The 11,028-nt window shown below is 41.9% G+C and overlaps 1 protein-coding gene across 1 annotated transcript in view; it reads right to left on the reverse strand.

Moving 5' to 3' along the window:
- Positions 1-9,460, reverse strand: part of FHL5 (four and a half LIM domains 5) — a 28,202-nt gene extending 18,742 nt beyond the window's left edge. Inside the window, exon 1 of the mRNA XM_083433595.1 lies at positions 9,189-9,460. The gene's annotated coding sequence lies outside the window, so the exon portion shown is untranslated. The remainder of the gene's footprint in view (positions 1-9,188) is intronic.
- Between the last annotated feature and the right edge of the window lie 1,568 nt (positions 9,461-11,028).

An 11,028-nucleotide genomic window follows, 5' to 3' on the forward strand; every position in this document is an offset into this window, starting at 1 on the left:
TATAATGTCAAACAAAGTGATTTTCATTATGCAGTAGCTTACACTGTTAACATGTGGAGACACTTTTATCATTTTAGCCTATGCGTCATGAAGGAGAAAATGACCAATAACAACTTAATTTTTTTGTCACATAGTTTGCAGGTGTCCTGATGTTCATGTAAAGATGGCAAGTAAATAGTGGGTAATTATCAGTGATTAAACCCCTGGTCCATTTATAAGCAACATAATTGACCACTGTTTGGAAGGAGGGAATTCAAAAATAACTCGAGTTCTGTTGACCAAAGCAATCCCATGCCCAGTTTTGCTTTGAGATGTCATTCTGGCCAAAGCAATGAGTCAATATGTCATGAATAACACTAAGCGACTAGCACTTATGTAGGAGAAAAATACCAGCCTTGAGTGCTTTTGACATCTGCTACTGTTTATTTAGCTGCAAGTAATGGGTTTGGTGCCAAGAATCATAGGAGGCGGCATAATCAGAAACTGAGGGTGGGTTTGGATGAGTTCAGACAACCAACCCACCACCAGGTTGGCCAAGTAAATGCCAGGAAACCTTACTTGAGATCAAAGGCTTTCTCAAGTAGACTGGAATCTGCAGCAAGAAATAAAATATCACCAGATTTCCATCAACTCAGACTGAACAATTCCATGGTGGAAAACCTGACCACTTGGCCAGTTGGTTTTCTGTAATGGTCTGACCTTTAAATAGTTCAACCCAACCATTTCAGTCTTGTTTATAAAGAGCATGAGCGTGTATGTGCTGCTGTGTGTAAAAATATAAAGGGCATTAGTTCAGGGCTGATTCACTCAGGCACTGGCACTACTTGACATCTCATTACTGGCTCACGCAAACCTCTGTGTCCTTCAGCTGAACCGGTTAACTGCCTCAGTGGGAGGAGGGCACAACATTGTGTGCAAGGGATGTCAGGTAACAGAAAGCAGTGCTCTGTGGGGGCTGATTTCTTTCACATATGCAAGTCCTCACCTAATGGCACATTCACCAGATAATGGGTGTTCAAGTGTAAAAATATTGGTGAAACATACCCAACGACTAGAAATACTGCAGAGAAATCCTCTGTGTGTTTCAACATTTTTTACCACCCGAAAAACATTTTATTACCAGTAAGTGTCAGGATAAAATAGATCTACTTTACATACAAAGAAGGTATCTGTTGGATTAATTCAGCCTTTTTCCCCATATGTATATCTCTCTCTCATTGATTTTGTCTTAAAAATAAAGGAATACGAAAAGTTACTAAAAACAACAACAATCCAGGTAAACCCTACAATTCCCAAATCCAGTATCTTACATAAAATCTAATTTTACCAACTTGCCATTGCACTCATGGCATCTTATTTGAAACTAGACAAAATAGAATGAAAAGCTTTTCATGTGTGGTAAAGAAAGAAAGAAAGAAAGAAAGAAAGAAAGAAAGAAAGATACTACTCAAACTTAGCTTTTAAATCTGATAATACAATTCATCCATTTACTCCAGTGAATCCAGGTGAATTATTTTTGAAGTGTTACATTCCATTATCATTCCTGTTGCCTGCAATTTAAATACTTTGTTTCCATTCAACAAGGAAAATGCCAGCAAGATTCAATTAGCAAGATGCTAATTTATTTCCGGTTCGGAGAAAGTATCCACAAGTGCAGCACAATCCTCTCAGGTATGGACTGTAGTGCTATTGTCCTACCTGTGGTGAGGATGCAATATTTAACATGGTTGATGACAGTGTACAACCTGAACTTTCCGCTTTACCCGACTGTTTCCCTTTCACAGCAGAGCTATATTTCTGCCAATTACTTTCTGCAGTGCCTTTCATGGTGGTCAAGTTCATTTTTCAGTGCCTTGTTAACATTTTGTTTTGTTAAAAAACAACACAGCATAATGAAAGAGCTTAAGAAGACCCCTGCTGGATCAAGCTGAAGACGAACCTAGTCCAGCCAGATAATCATGGAAAGTCTGAAAGCAGATCTTAGTACAATAGTAGTCTCTCCACATGATTCCCACCAACTGGTTTTTAGAGGCTTCCTGCTTCATGAGATTTCCTTCCCCAAATGGTGGAAAGAAACTTCAGAATCAGAGCTCTCCAATTCCTCAGATCTTGTCCTGAGCCACAATGGTGGCTCCAAAGCAACATGCATAGATTTTTATTTTTAAATCAGCTGATCAGGTGTTTGGTTGGAAAGAAGGAAAGGGAACTGAATTCAGCTCCCTGTTCCTAAATGAGTGCTTGACAGAATTTTAATCACATTGATGGGAATTCAACTCAGTTTTACCCAGAGTAGTACCACTGGAATGAATATGCCTAAATTAATTTCAGTGGCTCTACTCTGAGCTGAATACCAGACTTTGAAAGGACTCTATGCATGTTGCCCCAGTTGTGAGACAGGTTGAAGAGTAAGAAAATATAGGGATGAAAAGTTAGGAGAAAATGTGTGTAAAGTAGCTTGTATACTTAACAAATGAGCCCCTTTGTGGGTACTAGAAAACAAGAAATTAGTGCTGACCAGTATAGAACAAAATGGAAAGGAAGAGGGCCAATCCAAGATAATTTGCTTCCTCAGATGGAACCTCAAATCACATCTCCCCAACAGGACTGACTCTACAGTTAGGCAGAGGCAGATGACTAATTTTCTGTATCATGAAGGGCAGCAATGTGTCCATGACTTAGCTTTTAGTTACAGTATGTTTTACTTCCAAAGAGGAGGAGTGAGCGCCTTGGGAACCATGTACTTTGACTTAGACTGGAGAGGTGGACATCATTTTCTGTTCCACTTCAGGCAGCAAAATGTCTTGGGCCACCTCTGGTCCCCTACAAATCAATGTGCGCAGGTCCATTCAAGCGATGCTGGCACCCATAGGCCTGTCCCTGGCAGTAAAAATGCAGCAACAAATTTAAACCTAACAATTTGCTGCCTGTTCATGACACCCCCAAGTCACCTGCTTGAGGTGACTGCCTCACTCTGCCCTAGATATGGCACTAGTGGTCTATCTTGTCACCATGTGGATGCATCCCTTGTTCCAAGCACAACCATGTAGCTACAGCTGCTATGATTCACATACCCTCACACATAGCATCAATCTGGGAACATGGTGCTATACATTAGCAACACCCTGGATGCAGCAGACAAGTGGTTGGTGCTTTGGAAAAAGGAGGTGATGATTTTCCACCAATAGGTGATTGGTGACCATTTGCCAAGGGAACCCCTCCTTCAAGGATTACCCTTCATGATGTCTGGCTCCCAGAAGCTGCTGTTTTTGTTTTTTAATCATGCACACAACCCTTTCCAGTCCACTAAGCAAATAAATCAGAGTAATTCATGAGAAGAAAACCTTGAAGGATCAAAATGAGCAGAGCCGTAGCCAAGATAAATCTGACCCACCTCGCACAATCCACTAGGCTTCCTCCCCCCCCCCCCCACTGGCCTTCACTGACCTGATGCCTTCTGGATGTTTTGGACTCCATTTCCCAACAGCTGTGGCTGATGGGAGTCCAAAACATCCAGAAGGCACAAGCTGGGCGAAAGCTGCCTCATTGGAGATCCCACTCATTTCAGTAGGGCATATGCAAAAGAGCCTTTTGGTGGGTGGTGGAAGTTGGAATGCTATGGGCAAAAACAATATGGGTTTGTAAATGATTTTTAATGCTGAGAAAAACTTATATAATGCTTGGATTATTCCACCCACTTTTCCTGTGTTGAGCTGGTTTGGGAATAGAATGGTTTATGAAATACCAACTATTATCTAGCCCTCAGTTCACACACACAGATATGAGAACATGTATCTAATATATTAGACTCTCCTGCTAAAAATGAGTGGATGGCTGAGAACTCTTGAGTTTTTAATTGTATTCCCTCAGGGTTTGTGGAATGTCAGAGAGGAGGAGTATAAGAAGAGGAGGAGGATGGAATGCTGATCTCAGACCAAAAATAGTGACTACTTTATTTGGCACAAGCAATGGAAAATTCCTTGTCTCTGCATACTACAAAACTTCGTGTCAAAGTGATTTGCTGTGTCTACAACTGTGTCAAATGGCCTGCTATCTAAAATGACCGACAATACAATCCATCAAAGCAATCCCAGAAATGAGTGAGCATCTTATGCTCAAAACTATTGCCTATTTGCTTTTAAGTCATACAAAAGAGGGGGGTAGATAGATGTTCGAATGGGGAACACAAACTAGCACTCAAGTTAGTGAGGGACCAAAGTGGTGGAATATTAAACTATTGCCCCTGAGGAAGATCATCTTAAGAGTGTACACCGTTAGGTACTGTGTGCATAAGATCTTTGGTTCAATCCCCAGCATTTGCAGCAAGGGCTTGAAAAAACTGCTAACTGAGCCCCTTGTCAATCAGCATAGACAATACCAAGTGAGGAGAACTAATGGTCCTGGTTTTAAAAAAGAAAAGGGAAGACAGTAGGTCATATGAAATTGATGGAGCATACTGGCTAAGAGGCTGTGTCATGAACCAGAAGCTCCTCAGTTCCAATCTTGTCTCTTCCATGGACTCACTGGTTAGCTAGGAAAGCCACTTCCTTTCAACCCCAGTCCTTCTCTCTGGAAGACTTCACTTACAAATTTGTTGTAAGGTTTACAACTAGGAGCACACCACCATGTATACTTAGGTGAGGTCATGTGGTGGTGAATTCTCCCCTGATTCCTCCCTAGTTTTTGTTTGTTTTGATGCAAACCTAAAGGCTCTCTCTTAGGTCTGATAAATACCTCCCTGCACCCTTGAGTGTGTGAGGCTGTTTTGACTACATAAGCAATAGGAAACACGGAATGCTGCTTGTGTCTGTCCTGTAAGGAGTGCCCTGCTGCAGCTCTGTCCACTCTATTACTGTAATCTAAAATGGCACCCCTGTGGAGTGGTCCAATCTTGTACCTTTCCCTGAACCTTTGTGAGACTCAAGAGAAAACAGGGAGTAGTGAGTGACTCATTAAAGGCTCTGTGGTATAAGATTTGAAGGACTCATCAACACTTCTGCTTTTCCCATGCTTTCTAGGCACAGGTGTGATCGTTTGTTTGTTTGCCCTGCAGCTTGTCCTGAGAAAACCCTCTGCTTTCTGCCTAACTGTCACAAGTATGACTTTTCGGATTGACATTTGCTCAGATTTAGCGGTAAACAGTGAGTTTCCTTGGGGAAAGTGGTGGGGCAAATGAAAAACCTCTCAGACCTGTGCCTAAAAAGCACGGAACAAGTGGAAGAAAAAACGAAACAAGTGGAAGTGTGGACAATCTCTAAGACAACACATCAAAATGATTAACAGACGTCTCCCTACACTTGCTGTCTTCTGACCCCCAGTTTATAGATAAGGGAGCGAACATCATGCTGTTGAAATAGAATCTTTTCCACTGCTTTGATCTTAATCTCTAGAGAAACATGTTAACTTTAATTTTGCTGGAAGCTATATTTTGTGTTTGAGTAAATCAGATAAAGAAAGACTCCAAAGACCTGGCGCTACGCACAATAATGGACTACAAAGGTTGTCTGGTTCTTTCATTGTCTGCCTTATTTCCAAACACAGCGAACGTACAGTGAGTCACTGGATTGTTGCTTACACATGTGTAGAACCAGTGGCTATAAATATTATTCTGGGTCAGTAGCCCATCTGATCAATTGTTCTCAGCCTTTCTAACATTTTATATCAGATCTAGAATTGCCATGTTAACAAAGCAACCTACTAGTATGCAGCCCCCTCCTAGCATCTGCTGCCATGATTTAGATGTTCCAAATCCAAAGGATGCTGCAGCATTAAGGTGGCTACATCGAGCATCCTTGATCCCTCCTGCTCTGTGACAATTCTAATCCATTTCCAAGTGTCTGTTCTCTTTCATGCCTTTGATCTTTAAATCCTAATAACCCCATTTTAACAAAACTTACAAATTGTTAAAAGGGATGTGGGTGGCACTATGGTCTAAAGCACAGAGCCTAGGGCTTGCCGATCAGAAGGTTGGCAGTTCAAACCCCCGCGACGGGGTGAGCTCCCGTTTGGCCCCTGCTCCTGCCAACCTAGCAGTTCGAAAGCACGTCAAAGTGCAAGTAGATAAATAGGTACCGCTCTGGTGGGAAGGTAAACGGAGTTTCCGTGCGCTGCTCTGGTTTGCCAGAAGCGGCTTAGTCATGCTGGCCACATGACCCGGAAGCTGTACGTCGGTCAGTTAAATGAGATGAGCGCTGCAACCCCAGAGTCGTCCGCAACTGGACCTAACGGTCAGGGGTCCCTTTACCTTTACCTTACAAATTGTTAAAAATAGACTGCTGGTTTTTAAAAATATTTTTGAGATGAACCAATCATTTTGGGTGACAATAAAACCTTACAGAAATAGAGGATAATATACCAAATAATGTAAAGCCTTTAAAAGGTTGCTTTGTGGTCTTCTTTCCCACTCTATTTCTCATAAACCTAATAGAGGTCTTTGAGACCTAGTTTTGTAAAGAAAAACAGAGCCCTAGATTTTTGAAAGTCCAGTTACACTACGTCAACCAGATCACCAATATCTATATGCTTGCAGGCACTCTCAAAGACCTCTAATAGGTTCATGAGAAAGAATTACCCTTGGAGAAACCATGCTGGCTATGCTTCAGCAAGGCTTGTTCTTCTATATATTTTATATATGTTTTACTGTGGTTTTATAATGGTTGGAAGCCATCCAGAGTAGCTAGGGTAACTCAGTCAGATGAGTGGCATCTAAATAAATAAATACTTATATGCTTGCATATTTTATTTTTAATATTATATTCCACCAGCCTGTAATTTCCAGGAACCCCCTTGGATCCTTTTTTTAAAATTGGTGTTACATTGGTTACTTTTCAGTCCTCAGAGATGGAGAGTGACCTGAGCACTACATATTTTTGCTAGAAGATCAGCAATTTCACATTTGAGTTCTCTGAGAACTCTCAGGTAGACGCTGTTCTTTTCATCTGGCAGGCTTCTTGCCTCTAATAGCTGATAGCTGACTGTTAACTATGCTGGCATCGTTACTTTTTCATGTTGTTGTCTTCCCCCATGAGTTTAGTCTTGATAGAAGAATCTTGAAGAATCATACAATAAAAGTCTGCATATCACAGGAATATTGCATACAAGCATAGAGGCTCTGAAGCCTATAGAGCAACCAGGATTTCCCCAGTCACTTCAGTGTGAGAGGCAGAGTCTCTAGCTGGCAAATGGATGCATTCATAGAACTGTCCCTTCCCAGTTAAGTGAATGGGAATGCTTGGGTGCTCAAGAGTTCTGTGCACACACACAAAACACACAGAGCAGTTGGGACCCTCAAATTGGGAGACTGAGTATTGCATAGGTCACTGACGATCAGAGCCAACTTCAAACAAGCTTGCTTTTTCCTTAGGTCAATGTCACAAAGCAAACATTTTCTTTAGATTTCTACAGATTACGCAGCCTCAATCCTAGTGACCTGCATGGCAGCAAAATGAAATTCTTAGCAATGTGGTAACAGATTTATGGATAGATTTGTTCCAGCCAGCTCGGGGGGGCGGGGCGGGGATATGTTAAGAAATGTCAAGCAATCGTATGGTATGAAGAAAAATACGAGAACGAACATCAGATGGGAACAGACCAGATGTGAGAAAATGGTCTTCTTTTCAGTGAAAGTATGTGAACAGCTGGGGGGAAAATATGTTGTTAAAACAAGGAAGACTGAAGAAAAAATATTGCGGGGCATCAGTTCCAATGTTTCACCATCCTAATCGATAGTTTTAGACAGATTCCTAATGCAAAATGAGTATGGGATATTAAATAGTACAGTATAAAATGACCTTCAGTTATAGGAAAGTTTCCTTTGTATGTTTACTGATACAAGATGGGCATAGCAATTGTGTGTGTCACACACACACACACACACATATACACACATACATGAGAGGGGCAATGAGAATGAGAACACATTCATGGTGAAGAAATTGCCACATTGAAAGCCCTGCTGACTCATTGCAACCAGGTTGGAATGAACCATTTCCCCCTTCCCCATTGACTCTAATGTGAGGGAATTTGCTGATTCGGGGTGGGGTAATGTTGGGGAAATAAGGGTATTAGGAATAGTGATGGTGACTGAGCTTGCCACTGTATGGGGTGGAGGCGAGACTCCTGTGTCAGACCTCTCTCACCACTAGCACATCCACAGTCATAAGCACAAACTGATCAAAAGGATCAAAGTACTATGGGTGGCCAGCACTGATTTAAAGGCTCATGCGGCCAGAAAAAGTAAGGGTGGAAAGTACAATAGAAAAGAGCTGAGTAACAAGGAATGAAACATGCCTTATAAATCTGATTAAACACATTGATGTACCATTCCATTTGAATGGAAGTTTCTTCCAGATAGTGTATTTAGGACTGTAGCTTTATTATGTGTTTTCACTGACAATAGCCTAGGAGGCTACATTATTTTGCACATTTATGTGGGACTAAGCCCCATGGAGGGCATGGAGGACTTGAATCTGAGAAAAACGTTATAATATTTCTTTGCATAACAGATATGTTGAATGGAAGGGTAGGCTGGAGAAAATGGCAGGTGAACTGTAAATATAATTACTTTAACTTACTTTACTTTAATTACTCTAAGAATTATACCATTTAGCAGACACACCACCCCTCCAAACAACTGTTTCAGTTTTTTTCTTTTTTGGTACAAGTAAGTGAGTTTGCTTGAATTTGCTTCGTTAATTTTGCTGTCATATTGGCAGCACAAAATAGTATATGGAGACTTTTTTGAAAAATTACACACACACACACAGAGGCAACATAGAACATTTAATAATAGGAATAAGTATGATTCATAATTGTCAGGTAACCCAAATTTCACAACATTGACAACGTATGACCTGATAGCCAGTAGGCAAACTGCAACTTCTGTTAGAACTACTACCATCCACATAATCTCTCAGCAAATCTTAATACCGGTTAGTTCTCCCAAGTCTAAAAGGTGCATCCATTCTTTATTCCCCATGTGAGTTCCTTTCTTTGGCCATATAGCGAAATCTTAACTTTCATACGGTACATGCAGAACTATAGGGAGGCGAGGAACCTGAAATTCTCCATTATGTTCTCTCATTATGGCAGCTGTGAGTGAGAATATCTTTGATATTGCTGTGAACAACTTTTTAAATAATCAAGTTTCATATATTAGAAAGCTAGAGAATGTAAGTTACTCAGATACTCACATTTTTCTACCAGTTGCCTCTTCTGATGCTTGGACAGGATGAGGAAAGATTGTAGATTTTCAGAGAAAGGGATCCAAGAGAAACAAGCATAGCCTGCCAGATCTGTTTTGTCTCCTATGGGATTCCTTGGTTCTGCAGTAGGCAGCCAAGAAGTTTACTCTGTTTCCTTTAGACCTCAAACAGCTGGGTCTCTTGCTGTTTTGTCATATACTGTCTGTGTTGGGAGTTAAACACAGAGCATGTAGGAGGACCATGAAGGGCTCTTATATTTCAGAAAGGAGGAGGAGATGTTTCAAAATCTGAAAATATTAGCAGTCACAAATGGCACACAAGAACAGCCCCACCCCTAACTGTGCTTGCCATGTTATGACAGCTGCACATCAGCAGAGTACCATCCTTTGTAGCTTAAACTTGGAAGCTGACAAGGCTGATTTAATCTTCTAGAAGCATTAATCCAGGATGCTTTAATGCTGGCTTAAAAACAACAATCAAACATTGTTTTGTGAAGAAATAAAAGTAGCCTTTACTTACATAATCTAGGTCTTGAAGCAGCAATTATGGTAGCAAAATGAAGGCAGATTTATAACTACTAAGGTACCTCTGACCGTTAGGTCTAGTCGCAGACAACTCTGGGGTTGCATGCTCATCTCGCTCTATAGGCCGAGGGAGCTGGCGTTTGTCCGCAGACAGCTTCCGGGTCATGTGGCCAGCATGACTAAGCCGCTTCTGGCGAACCAGAGCAGCGCACGGAAGCGCCGTTTACTATCCTGCCAGAGCGGTACCTATTTATCTACTTGCACTCTGACGTGCTTTTGAACTGCTAGGTTGGCAGGAGCAGGGACCGAACAATGGGAGCTCATCCCGTTGCGGGGATTTGAACTGCCGAGCTTCTGATCGGCAAGCCCTAGGCTCTGTGGTTTAGACCACAGCATCACCTGCGTCCCTAACTACTAAGTTATGAAAGTACAAAATGTACATTCAAAAATGGTGTCTGAGCTGCAGAGCCTGGTGAAGTCAGCTTGGAAGCATGAAGAAGAGAGAAATGCCTAGGCAGAAAGTATGTAGTGTTAGGGCCAGCTTCCTGCTAATACAAAGGAAGTGATCTCACAGAGTTCTCTGTAGTAAATTTTTACAGCTCTGTGAGCCTCAGGCCCTTCATGTGCCTATCTGGCAAAACATGGATTGTTCATTTGACTGCAGTAATGTCCCACACTCCATAAAGCGTCCTTGGGACTCGTCTCTGAAGCAACAACCATCAAGAGGAAACATTCTAAGCAGATATACGATAGGTTCCACAGCCTTGAGATTAAATTATAGCTGGGTTAATTGGGATAGTAGTGGGAAAGTATAGGTAATATTTGCTTCTGTTGCACCTGAAGTAGTGCAGGTCCACATATTGGGGGGGGGGGGATAGGCCCCTCTTCAGCTCCTGCAGGCCACACACCAGCCAAGTTGGGGGGGGGCTAAAGTGAAAGGATGCTAAAGATACCTTTGCACAACAAGCTTCTCTCTACATGCTCTCTTGATCCTCCATTCAGGCAAGCAAAAAGAGCAATGAGAGTTAAGGATAAATTCAAACTAGGCAAAGTAACCCTCAAGGAGGTTGCAGTGTAGAGAGAGCCAGTGTGGTGTAGTGGTTAAGAGTGGTAGACTTGTAATCTGGTGAACCGGGTTCGCTTCCTTGCTCCTCCACATGCAGCTGCTGGGTGACCTTGGGCTAGTCACACTTCTCTGAAGTCTCTCAGCCCCACTCACCTCACAGAGTGTTTGTTGTGGGGGAGGAAGGGAAAGGAGATTGTTAGCTGCTTTGAGACTCCTTAGGGTAGTGATAAAGCAGGAT

This window comes from Podarcis tiliguerta (assembly GCF_965153285.1).
Source record: "Podarcis tiliguerta genome assembly, chromosome: 3".
Lineage (NCBI taxonomy): Eukaryota > Metazoa > Chordata > Lepidosauria > Squamata > Lacertidae > Podarcis > Podarcis tiliguerta.